The 12,811-nt window shown below is 38.9% G+C and overlaps 1 protein-coding gene and 1 non-coding gene across 2 annotated transcripts in view; both read right to left on the bottom strand.

Moving 5' to 3' along the window:
• Window positions 1-12,811, bottom strand: part of LOC124402813 (ephrin type-B receptor 1-B) — a 320,170-nt gene that overhangs the window by 260,517 nt on the left and 46,842 nt on the right. The gene's annotated exons all lie outside the window — the stretch shown is intronic.
• Window positions 4,966-5,037, bottom strand: trnae-uuc. The gene has a single exon. It is a non-coding gene; the product is annotated as a tRNA-Glu (tRNA).

Below are 12,811 nucleotides of genomic sequence, written 5' to 3'. Positions count from 1 at the left end.
AAATTCCAACTTTGCCATCTGCATGTTGCAGCCGATATCAAGATTATTCAGACCAGGCAATTGTTTAAACTTTAAGTGATCGTGGGTCTGTGTACAGTGTATATTCAGATTCCTGTTCTAGGATAAAATGAGTAGAATTCAATGGTGCAATGCCTGTACATTTTGACATGCTTTTCTGCTCAGATTGTAGTGTTTTTTGAACCAGTCTACCTATTCTCCTCAGACCTCTTTCATAACAACATAGCTCGTAAGTGTATATTAATACTTTGTTCCCAACAACGAAACAATTAAAGTGTACGTGTTTTCCCCTGTGTTCCACTTCTGTTCTGAGCGCAAGCTGATTTCTCCAGGGGTGTGATTTTTCCAGAATGAGCTGAAATAAAATCATCCTGTACTCTATGTTTCATATTCTGCACTCAGAATGCACTGTAGGGGTTTGCAATAATGCCTGTAGCATCTCACCATTATCCAACTCTGCACACCACTACCTTGTTACACTAACGAGCTCTCGTTCTCAATCAGGACGTGAACCAAAATAAGTGAAACTGTTGTGCATGACTCAAAAAATTACAATAAATTAAATAAAAGTCCGCAGATATTCAGCCTTTTAAACAACATTGTTACACACACACACACACACACACACATATATATATATATATATATATATATATATATATATATATATATATATATATATATATGTTTTTAATTGTCAAGTCAAACTATTTAAGAAACTGTAAATGCAATAACATCCGAGGCAATGCCTAAGTTTGGGAAATGTGTTTATGTGGTCTAATTATAGTGAAACTGAACGATCAGCCTGCAGTGTGCACCTGACTTCCAGAATAAAATGTTTTTTATTTCCCTTTCATTGCCTCTTAATTATCTTTTAATGTTTAACTGTAGGCCAGGACAAGAACGAATTCACATTCAGAACTATAGTGCTGAGATTAAAAAGGAAAATGTACTCTAAGACTGTAATGCTATTATTCACAGGGCAAACCCACAAAATTGAGGCTGTGGAAAGAGAATTCATAAGCTATTATGATCCTATTAGTGTTTTATTAGACATTTAAAATCTGCTCCAAACAAGAAGAAAGCGAGACACTAGTAAGCAACTAATTGGTTGGTCAATTAGTGATTCGATCTCTACTATCATAAGAAAGCTATGAACCTGCGACTAAGTGGGCTAATATAATGCTTCTCTCAAGATTTATGAAGGACTGTTCCTCTTGCTGCATTACAGGGAAGTGAACACACATAAAACAATAGGGCTATCTCCCCTCTTCTGCATACAACAGCTAACAGACTCCATGACTGACTAATGCCTTCCACACAGAGAGCATGAACAGACTCTTGGCCACAGATCGCTGTGATATTATCTGGATACATCACTTCACTGTCTCTTTTTTGTACCAGATTTAAACCCTAATGTTATGCTTTTAGGCAAATATTTAACCACATTCAGAAATGTATTTTTTTCCCAGTATTTTCATCTCAACTATGATGCAAGAAAAATAAAGATGTAGGGATATTATCAGTAATAAAAGTCACTGGTATTGCTGTCTCAGGTTTTCCTGACCTGTACGTGCGCACACTGTACGGGTATAGGGAGCCAATCAGATTGGACAAAACTCTCAACTTTGTGGGCAGCTATGTGCACAAAACGTTCCGTGAGCCGTAAGCGAATGACTTAAGACTGCATTATGTCTGACTGTCCTATTCGGTAGTGAAAACTCTTCTCTCCAACACCTCAGTAACACAGTACCCATATTAAACAAAATAACATTGATTTATTTCTCGTTAATAAGCACTTTATCCCTGGTCAGGGTCATGGTGCATTTGAAGGCGAGAAGCAGGTATAGCATTGAATGGAAAACCGGTATATCAAAACAAACACTCATACACTCACTCTATGCTAGACTACAGCACATTTTTAAAGGTGTATATGTGAACTGTATCTTTATTGAGTATCATGGCAAAAATCTCTTTTAAAGGATAGCCTGGTGAAGAAAAGTGCTTCGAAAGTACCTCAGCCATCGCTTGCATTATTTCTGCTTCATTGAGACACTCACACGCACATGTCTCACTTTAGCCCAATTTCGCACTACGGGAACTAGAAGACAGTTCAATGACATCGTCTTTATCCATACACTGTGTCATTAGAGCAGGCACCTGGACAGGAAACACTATCATCGTAAGCCGACCCAGAAGGTCAAGACCCAGCGTAATGGTGTATTTAACAGTAAGTGGGAGAGCAAGTATGATGTGTGTATGTCTGTGCGAGTGTCTACGGTGCATCAGAAAAAGAAACAGAAATCTGTGGGTGAAGATAACAGCATTGCAATTGATAAGGAAGCTCAAAACACTCCCACACACCAAGTGATCTTTCTTATAAAAAAAAGAAAGAAAGAAAAAATGCCCTAGAGTTCAACGATTCTTTAAATCCTCTTTCACAGAGAACTCATCCAAGGATTGCTCCGCCATCTTCGCTTCATCTGCTGCTGCACAGTGGATCAGCTGTGCCTGAAATCTGATAATGGAGGTGTTTCTATACAGTTCTCACCTCGTCTCCACCTGCCCCGGGGCTTTATGAAAGTTGAGGTAAACACAACGCTGGGTCGTACCAGCATTTTTTCAAATGGTCCCACCGGATCATAGATAAAGGAAGACCTTTCCCATATAATGCTTTCCTCTACTTTTTCCCCTTTTCTTTAATCCTGTCATAGCAAAACTGGAAAACATGCCATAAAACGGACGAAGGTAGAACTCGTTCTATTTATATATCCCAAGCAGACAAATACAAATTCACCAAGCAGAATCCCACACGCCAAACATGAAACAAAAGGTTTGGTACACGCTACTGAACGAAATACTGTAAGATGGAAACACTAGAATCTGAATGTACACAATGTCCACACAAGGATAAACACAACACCGGTGGAAACAATAAGAAAACCAATAACAAGACACAGAGTGTAGACAGGACATGATTTAAAGCATAGACGCACATGGCAACGTGAACACGCAGGGCCTTTTGAACACAAAATGAAAATACTGAACACTGCCATAGAACTGTGAGTTGATTTTATGTTATTTCTAGTAACACAGCTGTACTAATAATCATAGTCCCAACAACTAGCAAGCATTAATTTGAATTCAATGCTAGATTTAGATTTGGAAAGTCTCTCTCTCCTGGAATGTAGTCTGGGCTGGTGTTTTGGTCTGAAATGTAACAATAATCTGTGCTTTCGAATTTATTTGCTGCCAAAATCAGCAAAAAAAAAAAGCTTTACAAAAAATAAAGGAACATGACTGCCTAGGGCTGGTACACATGACCGTTTAGAATTGATATCGCAATGTAGTATGCCGTGACCTTTTTTTGGGAGATACTGTATCTCTGTGAAAAGTTTTTGTTTCCCTTTCAGGAATTCGAAGTAAAGGTAAAGTAGATCCACTTCTTCCCTATCAGTGTAGTAGAGGATTCTTTGTTCTTGTTTTAATATTAGCAATAAATAGCTGTATTAATACAGGCCATATTAGTTGAACTCTATTTATGATTCATTTATTGAATTTGTTTATTTGTTTATTCTATTCATTAATTTATCTACTATATATATATAGCCACTCCCAGCCACCCAACCACCCAAAAAACAAATAAATGTAGCCTTAATCTGATCTAGTTCACAACTAAGGTCAGAGTTCAGAACATTTTCTGCTTAAATTGGAAATGCCAGATTTGTGCTGCAATTCTCGTATGGCTGTCAGCTCAGTGTTTGGATTGAATTCTGTCTCATAATTCACTTTGGAAGAAAGCTTCATCAAATCGATAAATGTAAACATAAATGTCGATGTAAATGTGGTTAAATACAGAGACCCGGAGTATAGAATACTGATGTAGCATGAGAAAATCAGTTTTTGAGTTTGCTTTAAATCCCAGGCTTCGCTATGAAAGCTTACTAGACAAGCAGCTAATGTGCTTCTGAGATAATGCCTCAGTCATCAATAAACACATTAAACACATTATGGGCTTGGCATCATTGTTACCTTGGAGCTACGTGCCATCAAAGCTCATTTTCCTCCTATGTAGACCTCTGGAGTCAATAGATATTGGGTTGTGCCTTCTGAGTATTCAATACAAAATAGACTTCCAGCTTAGACATTATCCATAAATGCTAATAAATATCTCACAATTATTATCTACATATCATCCACAGTTAAACAGTATTGAAGTTTATTATTAAAGTAATATGCACTGCCACACCATAGGTACTGGCAGCCCTTGGCATTATGTTTCACTGTAAAGTATCCTGTCACTGTACGTGGGAGGAAATGCATGTAAGGAGATTCATTTCCAGCGATCACACACTTGTAAATGCAGTAAATCGTATTCCATTTTCCTCCCACACTCCTGAGCTAGCAGCAAATATATTAAAGCCAAAATTGCTGAGTGCGTATGCGACATAGAACGCCTTTAGAGTGTTCGAAAGGCAGCAAGTCTGTGACCAATTGAGAGACGAAGACAGCAAACGAACCAGAGAGAATGAGAGAAATAGGAAGAAAAATACGCAGATGAAAGGAAATAAACTGAATCTGAGAAAAGTACAAGAAAGGCAAAAAAAAAAGAAACCCATTTGTTCCCAATCCTATAGCAATGCACTATAGAATATCTAAAAAAAAAAAAAAAAAAAAATATATATATATATATATATATATATATATATATATATATATATATATATATATATATATATAAAAACCTCAAAACTGCTTATATTCCAATAAAAAAAATAAATAAAAAAAATTTCAGCTTCTCCCATTAGGGGTCGCCACAGCGGACCATCCGCATGTTTGATTTGGCACATGTTTTTACGCTGGATGCCCTTTCTAACGCAACCCCCCTCATTTATCCGGGCTTGGGACCGGCACTAAGGCTTGTGCAACCCTAATGGCTGGGGTCGGTTCCCTGACCGGGGATCGAACCCGGGCCGCAGCGGTGAAAATGCCGCATCCTAACCACTAGACCACCAGGGAACCTTATATTCCAATAACATCCCAAATTTAGTTTGGTTTGATGTATATCTTAAGCTCTGTTTAAAAAGTGACTTACACTGACAAAGCAAACAGAGGCCATTCAAATTCAGAAAACGCTGGAGAATTCTGGTGACGTGAATAAAGTGAGCATTAGTGAATAGATTCAGGTGTGTCCAGTGACATCACAAAGTAAAAAAATAGAGCAAAAAAAAAAAACCTTTATGCAAATACCGATCGCCGTCTCCTGATTTGTTGGCAAAAGTGAAAAAAAAAAAAGTTGTGACACCCTCTTATAAAAGTTATTATATTGTAGCAACCAGTAGTAGAAACATCTCCGGTTAATTTCATAGTGCAGAGATTGTTAAATTGCTTCATGTGTGAATGTAGCATTAACCTTTCCCCCCGGTGTTTACGCTAACATTTATTGCTATGGAACCTTCTTTGTTAGTTCCTGCTTTTGATGAACCTATAAATAGTCAATCCTTTATTCTCTTTCGTTTTTCTTTTTTCTTGTAGATAATAAGACCCATCCAGCCTGTTACGATATCTAGAAATCACAAAGCAAAAGCCTTCCGAACCAGAAGACTCTTTTACAGATATCTTAGACTGTTACAAAGCATTGGCGCTTCCCAAGTATGTTAAATAAATGTCCCCTCACAGAAAACTTAATCATAACAACAATTACATTTTTTGATCAATTTATGTATATATAGCAACAGTGTTGTGGTATAAAGTCGCTTAACGGGGCAAATGGGCACTTACAAGGGCCAACTAGCACCACTGGTTTGGGATCCGCCATAAAAACTATGCCAGATGGTCGTTTGACAGCCCTAAGATGCCCTGCTTTAAAGGGAAAGAGAAAGATAACACACTGTGCCCCCCTCTGCACCCTAATCCAATTAACTAACGCTGCAGTTCCTCACTTTGTGTGCTGTGTGTGTGTGTGTGTGTGTGTGTCTGTGTGTGTGTCAGTGGGTTAAGGAGAAGAGAGGGAGGGCATCTTTATCTAAGAATTAGTGACAGCTTAACCTTTATCCACTCTGAATTCTTTCCTTACCACCATAGTTGCATCCATTTTTTTTTTTTTTTTTTTTTTTGGCCTATTCTTTTTTTTTTCACTGATGGATGTGAATTTTGTTGTAGTAATTTCAGCATAGTCTCACATATTATGAGCTGTGAGAAGGCCATTATTTACACTGGAAAAATGCCATGGAAAGGGAAAACCAGAGCTTCACACAGTCAGTTTCCATGGCCTACATAGTTACACACACACAAACATGCACAAACACACTTTCCCTTACTCTCTCAGCTTCGCACTTCCTGGTTTCAAGGCTGCGCTTTACACAACAGCCTGATGACCGTGTACAAGCTGAGTCACTGCACAAAGTAAAGATGAACACTTTCCCCCTGTCATCACTGTTACTTTCTAAGACCACTTTTAATAGATACTGAGGACTGCAGACCGGAAACATCCCACAAGAGCTGCAGTTTTGGAGATGCCATGACCCAGTCGTCTAGCCATCACAATTCGACCCTTGTCAAACTCACTCAAATACTTGAGCTTGCCCATTTTTTCTGCTTCTAACACTTCATCAACTTTAAGGACAAAATGTTCACTTGCTGTCTAATATATATCCCACCCACTAACAGGTGCCATGATGAAGTGATAATCAGTGTTATTCACTCACCGGTCATAATGTTATAACGTCATAATGTTATTTTTGGTCAGTATATTTAATATGGTCTGGGTTAGAGTATTCAAGATCTTCCACTCTATGTAAACCATATCTTTATGAAGCTGGAGCAGTTGGAACAGCTGGAACAGTTGGAACATGCTGGAACAGTTTGAAGTCAAGTGAAAGGAAGATTTTATGCCAACGCATCCATAGACATCTTATACAATTGTGTGCCGCCATTATTTATAGTAACGTTTTTTTGCAAGAACCACATATGGCTGGAAAAGTCAGATGTCCCAATACTTTTGTGCATGTAGTGTACCTCTGTTACTCAATGCTCAAGCATGAATAAGAAATCCAATCTCTCATTACACGAGGATAAAGCATTTATCGCATGTTCCATAGACAACAAACAAAGAATACAGTGAACCATTTAAAGATAATGATACTGTATAATGCCATCCGATATTGTTTCTGCACAATGTTCCCAGAAGCCTTTAATTACAGGACAGCCCCCGAACGATGCGCTCAACTGACAAGAGTGAAGTGGTAAGTAAGTGTACTATTTTTTTACTTAGTGAATTACTTTCTATGCAGTCTCAGTATATTAATGTTCAACAAAGCAAATGAAGATATATTCACACACACACACACACACACACACACACACACACACACACACACACACAGGCAATCTAAGGTGCATCATTAAAGAGTAATTGCCTACACCCACTCAACCAGCACTAATGAAACACGTATCCAACTGGAATTTTTTAAGGAAAGTCGGTGACCCAAAGAAAAGGCGAAGAGAAGGGGAAGTGTGAGAGAAGAATCCATCACTCTGCTCAGCTCCCTGCCCAGAACAATGGTTTAATAAAAACAGTGGCTGTTAAATTCTTTTATAACCTGTTAAAAAGGCAGGCCTCTCGGGCCACTAACGGGCCACTTTTACTAGCTCACAATGTGGCTACAGCCTGGTAAACACATTCTAGCAAAGGAATCTGCCAAGATATTAGTGTTTGAAAGTGAATTGCAATTGCAATAACCCAACAAGAGTCTGCCCTAAAACACACGTGCCCAAAAATCAATGGAGCCTTATCAATAACATAAAAGCTCCGGCTACTCAATTAAAGGAATTACGCTTCCTTTGTGTGTGCGACCGTCACGTCAGATGCCATTCATGACGGAGCCAATTGTAAAGTCGCCCTTTTTTTCCTCACTAATGGGAAAATAAATTGCAGCGATGTCGGTTACTACGGCGGTTTGACACATACGAGACATGTGAGCCTGCGGCGCGAACCTGGTAATTTTGTAGAGCTTTCTACACCATGTCATGTCCCTTTAACAGGCTACCGTGGACCTTTTGTTCAACAGGGGAACTAATTTTTTGAATCCCAGAGAAACTGAGTGGCCCCTGAGCTTTATTAGCTCCATAATCTCAGTCGACACCAAGATTAAATGAGTTACAAGGTACCAGAGGTACCCCTTTGTCTGCTATTGTAGCAGCGAACAACGGAGTGACGAGATAAGGCATGACAGAGGAGTCGTGGAAAAGGCCAACGGTGAGGCCCATTCACCGGAGTAGCAGTTGGTTTTGTTTGAAGATTGTTCGAGCTTTTATCTCATTTTCTATTTTCAAATGGAATGAAAAAAAACATTGTCTACAGAAAATCTGTTAGCAATGGACAAAAAGAAATTCCAACAGCATTTAATACTGACAAGGTTTACTTTTCTTCCAGGAGTTCCATGCAGGCAGGCTGGAATAAAGATAATCATTATAATTTTTGACATTTGGAGAAAACACGGCATGAGCATTACGGACTCGAGACACTTCGAAATCATGAATGTAGATGCCTTTCTGGGTTAAAGTGTATAGCGGCGTTCGCAAATACAGTGACTCACAGCGTCAAAGCGACCGAAGGCTATTTATTTTCAATGCAAGCTGCCGACTTCTGGTGACACGAGCGACAGCAATAATCGGTGTCTAGACGTCAGCGTGTAGAGTGATGTGAGAAAGTTGAGGTTAAAGTTGAACTTTATGCAAATATGAGCATCTTAGTGCAACAACTATTAAATAGGAGTGAAGACAGTAGAGCAGATGTGATTCCTGATTTGATTAGATTGTTATTTGCACATCTGCATCTACTGTATTTATATGCTGTAACATATATCATGCATCCTACTGTGCTCAACCGATTGCACCACAATTCTTATTTATTTGATTTAACCTATTTGCAATTTACACTAATGAAATGCATCATACTGGTTTCTTTTACCCGTACATTGTTCCATCGCTATTGCACCATGACATTACTATTACAATTTATTTTCTATTTGTACTGCTAGTCAGAGGCCACTGCATTTAATCATCTCTTTACTTGTTCTCTTATAGTGACAATAATGTTGAACCTAATAACTTAATAGCTAAATAATGCAAGATGTGTCACCCACTGATACAAGTTACTATAGCAACCAGTATTAGTACCATGTACAGATTTTTCCAGCTTTGTACCTACTGTTGTTCTGGTTAGCATGAGTATCGAGTGTTTCCTTTCTTTGTCAAAACTAAGAGCTGTCAGTAAGAATTAGTGACTTACTGGTGTCAGTGCTCCATGAATGAGAAGGTCAGAACCAGACCGTGGCCAACAGAGTCATGATAAACGCATACAGATGTTTTGCTAGTGATAATTCACAATCTTAGCACTAAGCATTCTTGGCGACCAGACTGGACTCTCACACCTGCAAGGTCTCATTGCTAGGGAATTGTAAGAGGAAAAAAATATATATAATAATATAGTCATAATAAAAGCAACATATGTGTAGCTAGAATGTTTTTTGTGAGTTCAGATTAGGCTACAGACAAAACATGGGACATTTAGATAACAGTGCAGGGAGCAAAACTGAAGGAGTGGGCCTAGGGTGCCAACAATCTGTAATCCTTCATATCAGAGCATGCAGACTTTGTCAGAGCTGAAATTACCAGTCAAGCTGGCAAAAAGAACTACAGCAATTAGTGGCTTATGACATGTTCTAGAGTTTGCAGTGTTGCTGTATCAAGTTAAATGATACTAAATCAAGTGTAGGCACGGGTGGATTTCAATACATTTCAAGTCTGTGCCCTCTACAGCCTTAGACTACATCCATATTAATCTGGATACATATCAAAACTAAGTTTTCACTTAAAAATTAATTCTGTCTACACTGGCATTTTTCAAGGATTTTTCAAAATCACTCACATCACTATACTGCACATGCATAAAAACACAAGACGCCTTGGTCTACATCACAACCCTCAGGCTTTTATTTACTTTCTGTCTCTTTAAATGAAGAGTTGCTATGTCAAGAATGTTTTTAAATGGACAGATACTAGATGCTTGGCTTGGAATTTCCCTTACCTGAAATTTGCTTTGCATTTAACATACAATAATAAAAGGTGGAGCTGTTGTTGCAGTAGAAAATGTAGACTAGAAACAGTCCACCAGATTGTTCATTTTGAGCTGAATGGGTCATGTGGCTGTATTTCAGTTTTCTCAGTGCACATGACAACACAAATTTCTACACTTGTAAGTTTTTTTTCTCAAAAAGCTCTATTTTCTTTTTCTTTCGACTTCTCCCATTAGGTCACCAAAGCGGATCATCCATCTCCATACCCCTCTGTCCTCTACATCTGCCTCTTGCAACCCAACTACCTGCATGTCTTCCTTCGCCACATCCATAAACCGCCACCTTGGTCTTCCTCTTTTTCTCCTTCCTGGTGGCTCCATCCTCAGTATTCTTCTACCGATATACCCCAAGCCCCTCCTCTGAACATGTCCAAACCATCTCAATCTCGCCTCCCTTTCCTTGTCTCCAAAACGTCCTACATGCGCTGTCCTTCTAATAAACACATTTCTAATCCTGACTATCCTCGTCACTCCCAACGAAAACCTCCACATCTTCACTCAAAAAGCTCTATTTTCACTGAACAAAAAGTGGCATCTCAGTGTGAACAAACAGCCAAAACATTGTAAAAAATGATTTTTCTATTTATTCTGATTAAAGTGGATGTAGGCTCAGTTTTGTGTCTTTGGTCTTCTACTGTTGTATCACATCTGAAGTGTGTGCTAAAATGGTTTTCTGCTCAGCATGGTTATAAAGAGTCATTATATGAGTAACCATACAGTAGCATTCCTCTCAGTTTGAACCACTGGCACTCACTGGATGTTTTTTTAGTTTTCACATCATTCTTTGTCACTTTAGAGACTAGAGACACAAAGTTTTTTTGAAATACCTATACCAACCATCTGGCATCAACAACCATGCCATGTAGATTCCAAATTGTTCTCTTGACCTTTACAGGGAGTGCAGAATTATTAGGCAAATGAGTATTTTGACCACATCATCCTCGTTATGCATGTTGTCTTACTCCAAGCTGTATAGGCTGGAAAGCCTACTACCAATTAAGCATATTAGGTGATGTGCATCTCTGTAATGAGAAGGGGTGTGGTCTAATGACATCAACACCATATATCAGGTGTGCATAATTATTAGGCAACTTCCTTTCCTTTGGCAAAATGGGTCAAAAGAAGGACTTGACAGGCTCAGAAAAGTCAAAAATAGTGAGATATATTGCAGAGGGATGCAGCAGTCTTAAAATAGCCAAGCTTCTGAAGCGTGATCATCGAACAATCAAGCGTTTCATTCAAAATAGTCGACAGGGTCGCAAGAAGCGTGTGGAAAAACCAAGGCGCAAAATAACTGCCCGTGAACTGAGAAAAGTCAAGCGTGCAGCTGCCAAGATGCCACTTGCCACCAGTTTGGCCATATTTCAGAGCTGCAACATCACTGAGTGCCCAAAAGCACAAGGTGTGCAATACTCAGAGACATGGCCAAGGTAAGAAAGGCAGAAAGTCGACCACCACTGAACAAGACACACAAGCTGAAACGTCAAGACTGGGCCAAGAAATATCTCAAGACTGATTTTCTAAGGTTTTATGGACTGATGAAATGAGAGTGAGTCTTGATGGGCCAGATGGATGGGCCCGTGGCTGGATTGGTAAAGGGCAGAGAGCTCCAGTCCGACTCAGACGCCAGCAAGGTGGAGGTGGAGTACTGGTTTGGGCTGGTATCATCAAAGATGAGCTTGTGGGGCCTTTTCGGGTTGAGGATGGAGTCAAGCTGAACTCCCAGTCCTACTGCCAGTTTCTGGAAGACACCTTCTTCAAGCAGTGGTACAGGAAGAAGTCTGCATCCTTCAAGAAAAACATGATTTTCATGCAGGACAATGCTCCATCACACACGCCCAAGTACTCCACAGCGTGGCTGGCAAGAAAGGGTATAAAAGAAGAAAATCTAATGATATGGCCTCCTTGTTCACCTGATCTGAACCCCATTGAGAACCTGTGGTCCATCATCAAATGTGCGATTTACAAGGAGGAAAACAGTACACCTCTCTGAACAGTGTCTGGGAGGCTGTGGTTGCTGCTGCACGCAATGTTGATGGTGAACAGATCAAAACACTGACAGAATCCATGGATGGCAGGCTTTTGAGTGTCCTTGCAAAGAAAGGTGGCTATATTGGTCACTGATTTGTTTTGTTTGGTTTTGAATGTCAGACATGTATATTTGTGAATGTTGAGATGTTATATTGGTTTCACTGGTAAAAATAAATAATTGAAATGGGTATGAATTTGTTTTTTGTTAAGTTGCCTAATAATTATGCACAGTAATAGTCACCTGCACACACAGATATCCCCCTAAAATAGCTAAAACTAAAAACTACTTCCAAAAATATTCAGCTTTGATATTAATGAGTTTTTTGTGTTCATTGAGAACATGGTTGTTGTTCAAATTAAATCCTCAAATAAAATTAATCCTCAAAAATACAACTTGCCTAATAATTCTGCACTCCCTGTATCTCTATGATTTTATACAATGCACTGTTGCTGCATTGACTAAATTCAAGTCTCATATCTTGAAACAGCTCGTCAAATAGAATTTTAACTGATGAAATTCATTCATGAAATGTAAATAACCTCTGTACATTCATTTAAACAATATTTTTACTCTGTATATATATTGCATTATATAATTGTCTGGTTTAATATTCTGTTGCATAA

This window comes from Silurus meridionalis, chromosome 20 (assembly GCF_014805685.1).
Source record: "Silurus meridionalis isolate SWU-2019-XX chromosome 20, ASM1480568v1, whole genome shotgun sequence".
Lineage (NCBI taxonomy): Eukaryota > Metazoa > Chordata > Actinopteri > Siluriformes > Siluridae > Silurus > Silurus meridionalis.
Note: the sequence above shows the minus strand (reverse complement) of the source record. Positions and strands in the feature narration are given on the sequence as shown.